Here is a 15,695-nt window from a genome sequence, read left to right on the forward strand (position 1 = left end):
GGGCGGGCTTCAAACAGCAAAATAACATGGTCCCTGTACCAATAGATATAGACTATTACTTGTTTGTTGAAAGGAAAATAGCATGATCCCTGGACCAATAATAATGTATGAGTTAGGACACAAAACGAATGAGCAACATGAAGAAAACGACACCTAATTATTTCAAACAACTTCAGTGAGCAAAGACATCACACACGAAAGTGTTAGACAAACAAAACACATACGGAAGCGCTGCGACGTAGCGCAAAAAATAGTTGTAAGGTAGTAAAGTATGTATCCATATTATTCTCTACAAGTAAAATATTTCGTACATTTTCTTAATTTACCTCTGATATTACACTTTCTTTGAGTACAAGCAATTATTATCTTCCATTTGGGACAAATAATGCAGAGACATTTCGTGGATCGAATCCGTTCACGTAACCACTTCGGTATCGCTTACAGAGTAGTTACTGAAAAATGTAACCAACATGTAAGTAGGGCATGGTTTACAGTTCAGCAGCTCAGCGGTTAAACCACGGAGGCAGTCAAAAAATCCTATTAGACTAATAATCTTACAATAACAAATATTTTCTTTGTTCATAACAACTTAACAATATATTGTATTACTTCTATCTGCTGTCCTTAAATATATATTAAGTTATTCATAGGTTTAACATTTTATTTGAGGGGACCAGCATTTTTATTTTGGCAGGCGGGTCCGTATCACATTCGTTAGACCCTGCTCTTTACAGTATAATATCATCCGCAAAAGGCCTCATCTGTCATTCCAATTCTTTACTCATATTATAACTTATATAAATATATAAGAAGAGCCTCCGTGGCTCAGACGGCAGCGCGTCGGCCTCTCACCGAAATGGATACCGTGGTTCAAATCCCGGTGACACCATGTGAGATTTGTGCTGGACAAAGCGGAGGTGGGACAGGTTTTTCTCCGGGTACTCCGGTTTTCCCTGTCATATTTCATTCCAGCAACACTCTCCATTATCATTTCATCGCATTTATCACTCATTAATAAAAAATCACCTTGGGAGTGGCGACCCCATTGTAATAACAGCCTATATATGTTTCATTCATTACATCCCTGACCCGGTCAATGACTGGAAAACAGGTTGTAGGTTTTTTCATGTTCATAAATAGAGGGTGGCGCACGATAAGTCACTTGATTTGTTTCATGAATAACACATTTGTTGTTGACAAGATTTTGTAATTTATTGATGTAGAAGTAAAGCATACAGCTTGAAAATACAACCTAATTTATCACATGTTCAATATGACTGCCGTTTTGTTTTACAACTTCTTTAAGTCACACACGTGCATTTGTGACGACTCTCTGACAGAAATCTTCTGGAATGGCGCGGCATAACTCCACAATGATGGCCCTAAGTTGCACTGCATTTTCAGGTTTTCTGTGGTACACGTTCTTTTTGAGGAACCCCCAGAAGAAGAAGTCACATGGGTTAATGTCTGGGCTGTGAGGCGGCCACATTCCTCATCCTTCATAACGTCCTGAAAATCTGTTTGACAATACCATAAGGCCAAGTCTTTCGTGTAGGAAATCAAGCACAACTTTGGCAGTATGGGGGCGTGCTCCATCCTGCATTAACCATTGTGTCTGCAATGGAAGACCTTGGTCATGAGCTGAGGAAAGAACTGGTTTCGCAGCATGTCTAAATAGCGTTCACCGGTTACTGTAGCATCGAAGAAAAACGGACCGATGATTCCATGGCTTGACATCGCGACCCACACGCACACTTTCTCCCCATAGGTGTCTTTCATGTGGATTATTCGCGGAGGTTCACGCGCCCAAAATCGAACGTTCTGTTTGTTCACAACACCGTTCAGTGAAAATAAGCTTCGTCCGAAAACCATGTGTTGTGTAGCACTGCCTCTTGGCCTTGCTCGATTGCGCACCTTGCAAACTGTAGTCTCCGCTCCTTATCTCTCGCAGTAAGCTTATGCGCCACAGTCATCTTGTATGGATACAAGCGCAGCTCGGATTGAATAATTCTTTGTACAGATCGGCGTGAAATTCCCAACTCGGCACCGGCTCTTCTTGTTGATTTACTCAGACTACGAGTCAAAGCCACATGAACTGCACGACGTTGAGCGAACAAGTTGAATGCTATTGCCCCAATAGTATACTTGTAGGATCAAAATTCAATCGGGTGACTTATCGTGCGCCACCCTGTATATAAGAAAACACAGAGGTCCCATAATACTGAATTGCGGGAACCAGGGTTGCTGTGGTAACAGAAATAGGTTTCAGACCCCACTCGTGAAATGACAAATTAAAGATGAACGAGCGTATCACGGGTTACTTAGCAGGACTTTTCACCAATTAAAACAGGAAAATAATTGTATTAAATTAGTTGTAAGTATTTGAATGTCTCAATATACCACTGTATATATTGAAAAATGCAAAATCAGAAGGACTAGAAAGCTGTACACTACAGTTATAGCAAAACATTAGAATTATTTTGCTGTGTTACCGTAACTCAGGGGTTGATCAGTTATTTAAAATAACTTTGTCAGTTGCAGTTGCTTTCTATATCTATATAAATAAAGTTGTAGGGGATCCGATGATTGTTATTTCGTTTATTTTGCCAGTTTTTAAGTTGTTTATCCGTTTTAGGTCAATTCGAGACCCTAACAGTGGTTATAAGCTTTCGTGTCATTTTGTCCGCCTGTTTGTCTGTCTGTTCCACCATCACGCGAAACGGCTGGATAAATCTCGACCAAACTTCATATATAGAGTGTACTCATCCAGAATCAGATATAGATATGCATATGATTTGAAAATCACAGAATAGACTGGGAGTTTATAGGAAGATAAAAACAGGTTTTTCAATTTTCTCTTATACTATTGATTTTCTGTAAAGTCCGTAGACTATATGTGAAACGTACCTTCAGTTTAATCAACTTTTGTTTTGTAACCTACATAATTTCGCTTACTCTTCAAATGACGGAGAATATTACTATTTTCTGTGGGTTTCATGCTCTGTAATGTAATGCCGTTTTCGTCGTTATTTACATCTATAAGAAAGGACAATACTTTATTTATGGTTTCCTGGCAGTGTTCATGCCAATATAATGTGTACTGAAGGCGTGTTAATGTTATCTTATATGAGCGTTTAATAGTGATTTTAGTGATTTTTTGCATCACTATTGTGTCATAAGTGGCAGCCATTTTGTTTTAGCCTGAACTTGATCCATAGATAACACTCCGAAGAAAAGAACTTGGTATCACGTTTATAATTTTTGCCCTAAGTGTCAGCTATATTGATCGATTTGTCGAGACTTATGGATGCCATGATGAAGACAGGCACGATGTATGTTCTTCACGGCGTTGCCTAGGACATAATTTATTATTGTTATTATACCCAATACTGTGGGGTAATACAGTCAACGGTCTCGAAGGCGGAAGAGGAGTTCCATTTCCCAACGGCGGAGAGAGCGGAAGAACAGAATGAAACAAATCTTCCTGCATCTGTACTCGAAGCTAGTGGCAGGGAGTCAGCGTCTGTTCACCTAGTTGGTGCGGCTGCAAACAAAGCTCAGGAACTAATCATTCCAGTTCTAACCACCCAGAAGAGGTGGACACACAAGTGTCAACAAGCGTAGAGATGGATCGTGAGAGGAATAACTTCCATACCCCAGGTGGTAACAAATCCACCGGTGATCAAGGTAGCATCGCAACCGGAGTTGGGGAGTCTAGCCAACCACGAGAACAGAGGGAGTCGGAGACCTCTGGCAAACTTCCCAAGAAAAAGACGTACATAGGGACATTGAATATCAATACACTAATCAGAGCAGGGAAATTAATAGAGTTGGAAAAGATGCTAGACGAACAGAAGATTCAGATACTAGGAATCCAAGAGACGCATGACAGATGACAATACGACAGACTTCGGCAACTACAGCTTATTCGAGAGCAAAACAGAAAGTAAAGTACGTAAAGGAACGCCGCTCCTGGGAATGGTCTTCGCTGTCAACAAGAACATACTAACTCAGTAACGAAAGTCAAACCAGTAAACAACAGATTGATGACGATGAGGTTCAAATGTGCTAACAAGTGCTATACAATGGTCAACATAAACGCACCAGTAAACGAAGATAATAAGAGAGACAAAGAAGAAGTCGAACGGTACTGTGACCAACTTGGGAAAAAAATGAAAAAAATTCCTGAAGGAGATGTTAAAGTTCTACTCGGTGACATCAATGCGCAATTAGGCAGAGAAAGAAGATTCAGAGAAACAATAGGACATTACCCCGGACGTAAGTTCTCTAACAAGAATGGTCAGAGACTGGTGGAGTTGTGTTATCAGCGCAATATGAAGATAATGTTGACGCACTTCATAAATAATATCAGGAAAACTAAGACCTGGTGTTCACCAGTAACGTCCTTAGGAGAATACCAGACTGATCATTTAGCAATAACACACAAAAACTACAGAGAACGTTCAAGTGAGAAAGGGGGCAAACATCGACTCCGATCACTACCTCACTAGAAACGAAATCAAACCGACACCAAAGAGAATAAAGAAGAAGACTCCAAGGATACAAAGTTCGATATGACAAAATTACAATCATCAGGAATGAAAGAGAAATGGGAAGAGGAGACAGCAACGACCTGGGGAGAATTAAAAGAGAAGATAATTAAGAAAGCTAAAGAGAAAATTCCTATAACCAAAACAAAGCTACACACATGGTGGAATGACATATGTGAAGAAGCAATTGAGAATAGAAAAGCAGCATTCAACAATTGGAATAGCGACAAAACGGAAACAAAATTATCAATATACTCAGACACAAGGAAGCAAACGACAAGAGACATGAGAAAGGTCAAAAGAGAATATCTAAAGAATCAGTTGAGAGGGGCAGAAGAGAACGTTCGTAACCACAATAAGAGAGAGTCCTACAAGACACTCAAATGCAGAATCACAGGATATCAACCACAACATGTGTGCTTCAGAAAAGATAATGGAGAACTGGCATTGAACAGCAAAGAAAACTGCGAAACACTAGAAAAACATTTCGATGAACTCTTGAATTGTCCCGAACCCACACAGAGATTCCAAGGATACAACAGATCAACAGAAATGAGAAGACAGAAGCACCAGATGAATTAGAGATCAAGGCACAAATCATTAAAATGAAGAACGGTAAATCTACAGGAGAAGATAGAATCGTACCCGAACTACTAAAAGAATTCGGACCGAAAACAATAAGTGAAATCATGAAGATAATACAAGATATTTGGGAAACTGGAACGCTGCCTGAAGACTGGAAGAGTGCAGTCATACACACTCTTCATAAGAAAGGAGATAGAATTAATGTAGGTAACTACAGAGGAGTGTTGCTATTATCATCTGCATACGTCTGCTAGATAGAGTACAGTCGCAACTGGGACACACGATAGGATAATACAAAGCAGGCTTCAGACTTGGAAGATCTTGTGCTGAACAGATACTCAATCTGAAAATAATTCTGAGATATCATGCAATGAGAAGCAAAGAGATCGTTTGTACTTTAATAGACTTCATAAGGCTTACGAATCTGTAGACAGACAACGCTGATACAAGAACTATTTTCAAAGTTTTGTGAAATATTATCTCAGAAAACTTTGAAAGTTTAGACCTTGACGAGAAGAAGACAAACCTTATCGAACAGACACTTAACGGACACTAAATCCTAAATCAAATTCATGAGGGGAACTATCACCTTCATTTGGAATTAGAACGGGAGCACAGTCTAGTAACCCAGTCGCGTAGCTCTAATTATTAGAATCTAATAAGAGGAAGGTTCATCCATTTGACAGATGGAGCGACACTAGCACCTCTAGCGGCGAGGTAGAGGCAACTTGCTAGCGGACAGTAGGGGACGTTCTACCACTACAGTCTAAAATGGTCATAACTTCTGAACCATTCATGCAAATAATGTCCTGACAAGGTTATTGCAATCCTTATGAAATTGTGGAGGAGGTCAAACAATGTATTTTATGAGGAGTTCGAGGATAATATCGAAATATTTATTTAATTTTAAGGAGTTACTTTTTTACCGCGGACTAAAACATAAAATCGCTTCTAGAGGGCAACCGGTTGGAAATAGGTATATACCTTTGCGGACTTTTTTTTGTAGAGTGTTCTATGCTCTGCAATTCGTACGGTTACAATTGTGGTCTATCGCTGACAGTTCAGGCAGCGTAAGCCAAGAAAGCAAGTGACCGACCGACCTTTTTGTCCCTTTCTTCGTATTTACTATATATCGGAGCAGGGACACTGTATTATTTCACAAGCTTCGAAATATATTCGGAAATATAAGTTATTAGCACATAATAATGTTAATGTTATTGGTTTTACATCCCACTAACTACGTATTTGAGCACCTTCACCACCGGACTGAGACAGGATCGAACCTGCCAATTTGGGCTAAGAAGGCCAGTGCTATACCATCTGAGCTGCTACTTAGCCCGGCTATTAGCGCATAACAATCATTATGGAAAATATAATTTTCATCCATTCGTTTATATCTGACACCTTTTTACCATACGAGCTGTAATAATGGAGATATTCAAGAGTGTATTACAAAGTGTATCAACAGCCAAGCATTTCTGACGAGAAAGTATTGTTATGGCATCACAGTATCAAACTAACTGGCTATGGTGGTTGTCGTCGTGATTGTCTTTATAATATTGTTATTTGTGTTACGCCCCACTAACGACATTTACGATTTTATGAGACTCATGGTGCCGTAATTATGTTCCACGGGAGTTCTTTTACGTGCCGACAATGTTGCTTAGGCTTACCTCTCTGAATCTTTAGGAAATATAAAGAAAAACAATCCCGGTGGATTCTCCCGGTTATTTGAGCAATTAATAGCACCACACGCGTTTTCGTAATATGTTGACTGCACTTTAATCAGTACCGGTACAGCTGTAGTGAGCGAACAGCGTTTCCACTAGTTCGCCACGTGAAGCGCTGTAGTCGCATCGGATGAAAAATATCATTAGAGCTTCGCGACTGTGTATATTAGACTGTGACGGGAGTAAGACAAGGTGATGGTCTATCACCTATTATTTTCAACATAATACTGGATAAAGTGATCAGTGAATGGAAAAAGAAAGAAACTGAAGACTTCTCAAACCCATCAGGTTAGAATGAAAGAACAAGGAAATAGATATCAGTTGTCTAGCATTTGCCGATGATTTAGCAATACTTGCAGATACCATAGAAACAGCAACAAAACAAATCGAAATTCTGAAAGAGATGGCTCGGAAAGTGGGATTACAGATTTCCTTCGAGAAAACACAATATCTGTCGAACCTGAAAGACGCATCGGAGAAAATTACTACAAAATACGGGAATATCAAGAGATTCACACATTTAAGTGCCTCGAAGAGATGATACAGACCAATGGGATGGAGAAATCAGCTTACGAGCAGATAAATGAAAAAGATGACCAGAGCATTCCGGAAGACTGGGAACATCTACAATAAATCATGTCTATCACGTAACACCAAAGTGAGACATTAAACACTCATCAAACCTGAAACCCTGTACACATCTGAAACATTGGTCTTGAATCGAAAAGGTGAACTAGAAAACATAGAAAACTAGAGAGAAGAATTGTCAGAAAAATTCCAGGACCCAAAAAAACACAAGAAGGATACCGGGTGCGAAGTAGACAGGAGACTGAGCAGATATCCAACATAGTACACGACATGATGAAACGTTGTATGTCATATTTATTAATCAAGATGATGAAACGTTGACTGAAATTCTATGGTCACATCAAAGGAATGCCGGACAGCCGACTTCGAATACTCCGAAAGCATAAAGAACATGAAGTGGATCGCCGAAGTTAGAGAAGACTTGAAGGATGCTGGCATCACAGACTCGGACATACACGACAAACGGATATTCGGACAAAAAGTACATAAGTGCAAAGTAGACCGAAAGGTCAAGAAATTGAAGACTGGAACAACTTGGTCTGAAGAAAGGAAGAAAGCACACAGTGAGAAGATGAAAGAAGTGTGGCGCCTTAGGAAATCTCACATCAAGTAGAAGCTTACCTGGTCCATTAGTGGCCTATATGAATAAACGAATGAATGAATAATAATAATAAAAAATTTATTGATAAAAATAATAGCAAAGCATTAATGAAGGTATTCTTTGAATTCACATTAAAGTTCAATGCCAACTTAACTGACCTATAATATAGTTCTACATAACGTACAATAATAGGATAACATAAAAGCTGCACAGTATTTGTCTTGATAATACTTCATATGAAAAATTACTTACAAAAGGCAATAAAATGTAAACACTCACAGTCAAGAGCTTATAGAAGGTCTTGTATCTTTCATTGTCTTGAAACTGACGCTGTCTCATTCTTGTGATATCAGCCGCCCTATGCTTATTCTTGTACAGAAGGTGTTGGATTCCACAGATCTCGTGGCTCGAATATGATGATGAACATCAAACTAGGCATATTTTCAATTACAAGACGGTGCTTGCATGGTGTTATGATGACATTCAAAGTGCTAAATCTCCTTTCACAGTCAGCGCTAGTTACTGGCAATGCTGATATAGCCAGTCCCACTTTATTTAAATTGTATTTCACACATTTACCATTACTGTTTATGACATCTTTGAAGTCTTCACGAATAATGTGGAATTGCATGCAGAACCTTTCACATAGTTGTACAAATTTGTTCTCTCCCTCAAGCCATGGAATATCTACATCTACTGGCCATGTAGAAGCTTACTTGATTTGTTCAATCAGTGCATTGAACTCTGATGCACTGGCAGCATCTCTTTGGGAATTACAGTAGTTCTAAATTAGAAACAAACTCGTGTGAACAAATAAAAGTGACCTTTATACATTGAACGCTCTTTAGAACTGTGATTCTGATCATCTGATGCCATTGGGAGTTGTTCATACAGAGCTTTGTAACTCTTTATGGTTGCCTCTGCAGCTCTATGAAATAAAGCTACCCAGCGCACAAACAGATTTCTCTCTACTTTTGCTAAAGACAAAGTTTTGTACTCAAATTGGCAGGTAAATTCTTGAAGATGTGACCTGAACACTCTGGTCCTCGGGACATTATGACACATCCAGATGTTACTTGGATATCACCGCATTTTCCAGGCCCGGCGGGACTCCATCCCGGCTTAGGCCTGCATATTGATATTTGTTAACACTTCAATAGGACGATCCTTCCTCCGTTCCTTCATGGATTAACCTGCAACTTGTACAGTCAAATATTAATACAATGTTACACCTAAATACTGTACACGAAACAATATTCTTCTACAACACTCGTTTTTCTTTTTTTTAAGGAACTAAACTTTTACGTGATTTTTCCTAGCTTGTACAATTAAATCACAAATTCAGCCAGATGATCAATAGTTCTTTTAGCATATGCCATTCCATTGGTAACAATGATGTGGATATCGGCGTTTCTGACTGAAAGTAATTCGTCGCGACTTAACCTTTTTTCATGGCACATAAGAGAGTCGAGTAACACTGCTCTTTGAAATAAGACGATTTCACGAGAGGGAATAATCGATTGACAATGGAATGCACCCATAATTAATATCCTGTTGTCTCTTCGATTCTATTTTAATCACCTTTCCCTAAAAGAGCTCTCAATCAATTGTAGATGTCCATAGGTGAACATATAATATATAAATAAAATGCAAGTGGACGCTAATCCTGACCTGTATAATTCCCACTATTCAATCCAGTCCATAGACTGCGTTATAGAAGCGGTCATTGAGAAAGAATATTACGCAATAGTAATCAGTTCATTTTCTTGTCAAATATGGTCATCTTCAGTCAACAGTAGTTGGCGTCACTTCAAACTATCGAAATTCAGGACACGAATTTATTGGATACCATGGGGTTATGAGTTTATAAATTTTCACATATCAAATATTTCTTAAACATAACACTCAAGTGAGCGAGTTGCTTCGAATCATCGAGATATCTAAAAACATAAATTGACTGGATATATGCCTTTTATGATTTCAACTGACTTCTACGTTATCATGAACTTCAATAATGCCCTCATGTTTGGCTCATAATAAGTTGAAAGGTTATATTATCTCCTTACTAAGAAAAAAAATTTCGAGCAAAGTGAGAAATTTTGTTTGGAACTTATATATCAAATTTATAACCTTTCACTCACTCAAGAAGCCGATTTCATTAGATTTTTCTGCAGAAGCTCTCACAGAAATCGCGACTTGTTTTGGTGCAACTTTTGTTTTTCTTACACAGCTTTCTCCAAGATGTTTTGGAAAATTTGCTTAATTTCCTAATACTCCTTGTAACACGTCTCATAGCTACCAATCCTCCGCTCCTTTTCTGATACGTATTCGCTCATCTCATCTTCTTCATCATTATTTTTCATGATGACGTTGATTTCTTCCTCGTTAACGATTGGAGTGTAGTATCGCTTCAAATTTGATGCGTTGAAGAGAGAAATATTTCCGGAGTCCAGTCCAGGTGAAAGTTCCTCTAATGGTAGCTGTTAGTTTATCAACTCCTGCGTGACCAATCATACGGTATATTTGCCCAATCAATTCACACCTGAGTTACTGTGGGACTACAACTCTTGATCTCTTCTTCTCTTGGTCGATTAATTTGTATAGGATGTTGTCCTTGTAGATATAATCAGCTTTTAATGGGTTAGACTTTGGGTTTACATAGATCTCATCTTCAGTTTCTTCCTCACAGCTTTCAATAATCGCTTGCAAAGATGGATTCCTGGATTGCAACTCCGATAGATCCTTCAATTTACCTAAGCATTCCTCGTCACCAGGAGTCATCTCTATCATATTGACCTCCCGGGTTTCCTCCACAGGATTTCTGTTTAGACCATCTGCCAAAATATTAGATTTCCCTGGACAGAATTCAGTTTGTACCTCGAACTCTTTCACTAGATAACGTTGACTTCAAAGCGAATGACAGTGCTTTGTAGTCAATTCGAATTACGATTGGGTATCCATTGACTACTTTTCTCCATTGTTGTAATGCATAAACAATCGCCAACATCTCCAGTCCAGTAATTGTAATAATTAAGTTCATGGGAACACAATTTCCTGTTTACAAATGCCAAATGTGTCTTCTTGTTTCCCGTGCATTCATCTTCTTGGTAAAGAGCAACCCCAATTCCAATTAATGAGGCTTCTGACTGAATAATAAATTTGAGATTGAAATCAGGATATTCTAATTTAATATTGCTGGCCATGAGCGTCTTCGTATCAGCGAAAGCTTGGTCGTGGCGGTTATTCCAATGCCACCTATTGTTAATTTTTAACAATTCCTACAATGGTACTACAACGTCAGTACATCCTGGACAGTGGTTAGCAAAGAACTTATTCATGCCCAAAAATTGCCGGACGTGTTTGATCCTTTTCGGCTTAGGAAAATCGCAAATGGCTTGAATTTTAACCGAGTTACGCTTGATTCCTTCCCTGTCGATTACATGTCCAACAAATAAGATTTCAGGTTGATAGAATTTTGATTTGGCTCTGTTATCTTGAAGCCCGCTTCATTCAAATTAGATAGTAGTTGGTTCAGCCTAATCAAATGTTTTTCGAACGTAGAGGTAGCTAACGCTATATCATCAACAGATGTCGTTATGAACTCTTTGACCTCGGGTTTTAAATTCCTGCCGAGTGCTCTAATGAGTGCTGCGCCAGCATTTCGAATTGCAAAAGGGAGACTTCCAAAACTATACGTCTGGTTGTTGAATAAACATCCTGTGAGCAGTTTGGATTTCCCTTCCAACACAATGTGTTATTATGACGACTTCAGACCCAGTATAGTGAAGAATCTCATTCCTTTAAATCGTCTAATGATGTTCTTTATCAAAGGATATTCTGGTATCAATTTGGAATTTAAATGACGAGCACCCAGACATACACGAATTGAACCGTTGCTCTTCCTTACAGTTACCAGTGGACTGATATATGGCGATTGAGCCTTAGAGATAATGACATTTTCTTAATTTTCTGTATGACCTTCTTAGCCTCTGATACGAATTTTTCCGGTACGGGTTAAGATTTGGCTTTGAAAGGTCTCCAGTCCTTCACCAATAACTTATACTCAACATTTTGTATCGCACCAGGCTGGGATTTGAAAGCATCCTCATATTTTGTTAACAAAACCACAATCTTTCCCTTCTGCTCCCAGGCACCTCCAATTCCTTTATCACCTATCTTGTCGTTCGAAATCACTTCTGGGCTATAATTTTCCATTACTTGTTCCATGAGGTAAATAATTTCTTTCAGGGATTTGTTCGTTGCCATCTGCGATTCGTTAATCCCCGCGTTCTTTTAACTTCGCTCTGACATACTGTTGTTCCTCGTCATCGCATTCAAATCTGATTTCTCCCTCCTTCAGATCGATGATAATATCATTTTCGCGTATGAAGTCGGCTCCAATAATCATATTATACTGAGCCCTGTCCATGACCACGAATGGGTGTTCGATAATGACCTTCTCAATCTCAACAGGCAAATACGTTTGGAACTTACATCTACCGTAGTAGTTCTATCTGGGATTATACCCTTAATCTTCAAGTTTGCCATTGGAATTACAGGAATCTGGGCCTTGCCTTTTAGTTCTGAAAACAGCTCCTTGGAAACAATACTAATGCTCGCGCCCGTGTCCAAAAGAGATTGTACGCGAATGCCAAAAATTCCAACTGAAATGATGGGAAGACCTCTTTTCAATTTAATCTCGCCAGGTTGGTGATTCTCAAGTAAATCCTCAGGTTCAGACTCCCAATATTCAATATTTGCTATTATCAAACCATGTTGTCTAATGCATTGTACTTCCACGATTTTTTTCTCCTACTGATTCCATTACGTAGTTTTTCACCCTGGAATAAAATAAAAAGAAAGAAAAGAAAAGAAAGAACGAACGACAGAAACGATACTACTGGAAACGGCTAGTATTTTTTTCTGTTAATTTAAAAATGAAAAGTTCTGGCACGTTTAGAAATTTGAAGTAGGTAATATTCAATATCACACATTCCAGATATTTGATGAAGCAGTGTAAGTAGAAATACAGTTGGCAGTAGTGATTTGATACAGAAGTTCTTCACTATTGGCCTTTGAAATACTGTGGGAGATTTAAATATTGGCATGCCATAATACAAAGAAAATTCAGTCAATTTAAAGGGGAATAGGTTTCAGACTGCGTTCCGCCTTTCCGGGTAGGTTTCCGACTCCGTTTCGGTGCGTTCCGGCACCACTGCATATCTGGCGAGAACTTCCTCTTAATCATTACTACTCTAATTCTCTAAGTTCTGTTTTCTAGAAATGTAGTCACCCATTCAGACACTCTTTTGTCTAGTTCAATAACCCTCATTTTCTTCAATATATATATATATCGTATGGCTTTACAAGTACACAAAAAATGTAATATCAAATGGAAAGGTCCAAATTTGACAACCAGTCCAGAGCACTCGGAGTCACTTGGTGTAGAAGCCTCAGATCACCGTTAAATGCTCGAAGTTGGCACTCCTTAACAATGTGTTCCATTGTCTGCTCCTCCGCTCCACAGTCGCAGTCAGCAGAAGAACGGAAACCCCATTTCTTCAACATGTAGCCACACCTCCCTTACTTACTTACTTACTTACTTACTTACTTATCCGGCGCTACAGCCCAGTGTGAGCCTTGGCCTCTTCTACGATATTCCGCCATCTACTTCGATCCTGAGCGGCTGGTCTCCATGGGCGGATGTTCATTGCCCTCAAGTCAGCTTCAACTTCATCACTCCATCTATTACGGGGCCTTCCTTGTCGCCGTCTTTTGTCTACTCGGGATTTAACTACCTTTCTTGGCATTCGATCTTCCTCCATTCTTTCCACATGGCCAAGCCATCGCAGTCTCTGTGCCTTAATAAATCTAACTATATCCTCCTGGTCTAGTATGTTTTGTATTTCAGCATTCGTCCTTATCCTCCAACCATTCTGGTCTTGAATTGGGCCATATATTCGTCTAATAATCTTTCTTTCAAATATCTTTAACTTATTTGCGTCATCAGATAAAAGGTTCCAGGCTTCTGAGCCATATGTCACTACAGGTCTAATAAGGGTCTTATATATTTTGAATTTTGTAGGTTTAGACAATAGACGAGATTTAAATAATGTAAGATTAGCATAATAGGCCCTGTTTCCAGCTATTATTCTACGATGTATCTCCTCACTTATTCTATTATTATTTGTCAACATGGTTCCCAAATACTCAAAACTTCGTACATTCTCAAAATTATGTCCATTTATTGTCAGATTATCTTGACTTCTTCTGCCCTCTATAACAGTCACATGCATATACTTAGATTTACTGTCATTCACCTCTAATCCCATCCGTTTTCCTGCTTCCTCCATTTCAAGAAACATTTCCTTCAAATATCTATCATTCCTGGCCATTAACACTACATCATCTGCATATGCACAAATTTGTTTAGATTTATATACAATATTTCCTGTATCCATTATTTTTTCAAGGACTTGGTTAATTGCCAGATTAAACAAAGTAGCTGAGAGTGCATCACCTTGTCTGACTCTTGTATTAAGAGCAAACTCATTTCCAATTCTTCCATCCACCATCACCTTTGCCCTTACTTCTCCTAAAGTGATTCTGAACATCCTAATCAGTTTCTGTGGTATTCCTATTGTCTCCATGTATTCATATAGCTTATCCTTGTATATACTGTCAAATGCTTGTCTAAAATCTACAAACAACATATGTAGATCTATATTATGCTCATAGCATTTTTCCATCGTTTGACGTACCACGAATATTTGATCTGCTGTGCTCCTATTTCGCCTGAAGCCACACTGTACTTCATCCAATCTTTCTTCAGCATATGGAGTCAGATATTGTAATAGGATATTTGAAACATGTAGCCACACCTCCCTTGACCCGTCCTAATTCGGTTCAGCTTCGACCAGGTTTGACGCGGCAGTTGGAATCCTTCAACGTTTTTTGTTGGATCTTGAACCAAGTGAGCGTTGTTGGGTGGATGTTCATGCCAACACTGCCGCCACTCAGAGGTCATGTCGAAAGAACTGATACTTTTAAAATCAGTCCAGGGTGTTTTGCGTGATTTCAGACGAGTTGTTGGTGGGTGTTGTAGGGCATCGTACAAGGGAGAGTTCTTATGAGATTTTCATCAATGATCTTCCATGATCTACACTGTCAAAGCCCTTGGATAGGTCAATAGCGATACTGTCCGTTTGATGTACCGAATCTAAAATACAGTGAAACCTCGATATCTGGAATCACCTCGGGAGCTAAATTTTATTTCGAGATATAGAGAATATAGTTTTTGAGCACGTGTAACACATAATCGAATCATATGTATCTACAGGCTTATACTGAATTCATTATTTTTAACAGTACTTAAACATATACAAACTCTATTTGCGGCATCACTTTAGTCATAACCCTTATTAGAATAACTTTTTAGGAAACAGGATACAGTACATACAGTAGTGAAACAACATACCTCCGCTACACCTTTGAAAAAATCCGCTAGTCTCTTCTGTGTTTTCCTCCCTTCACGTTGAAACTTCTAGATAATACCACGCAGCCGAGATTCGTAAATGAAGCTTGTCATCCGCGACTTCGGGTGTTGATTTCGTAAGTGACCGGTAATTAATTCACAACCGA

This window comes from Anabrus simplex, chromosome 7 (assembly GCF_040414725.1).
Source record: "Anabrus simplex isolate iqAnaSimp1 chromosome 7, ASM4041472v1, whole genome shotgun sequence".
NCBI lineage: Eukaryota > Metazoa > Arthropoda > Insecta > Orthoptera > Tettigoniidae > Anabrus > Anabrus simplex.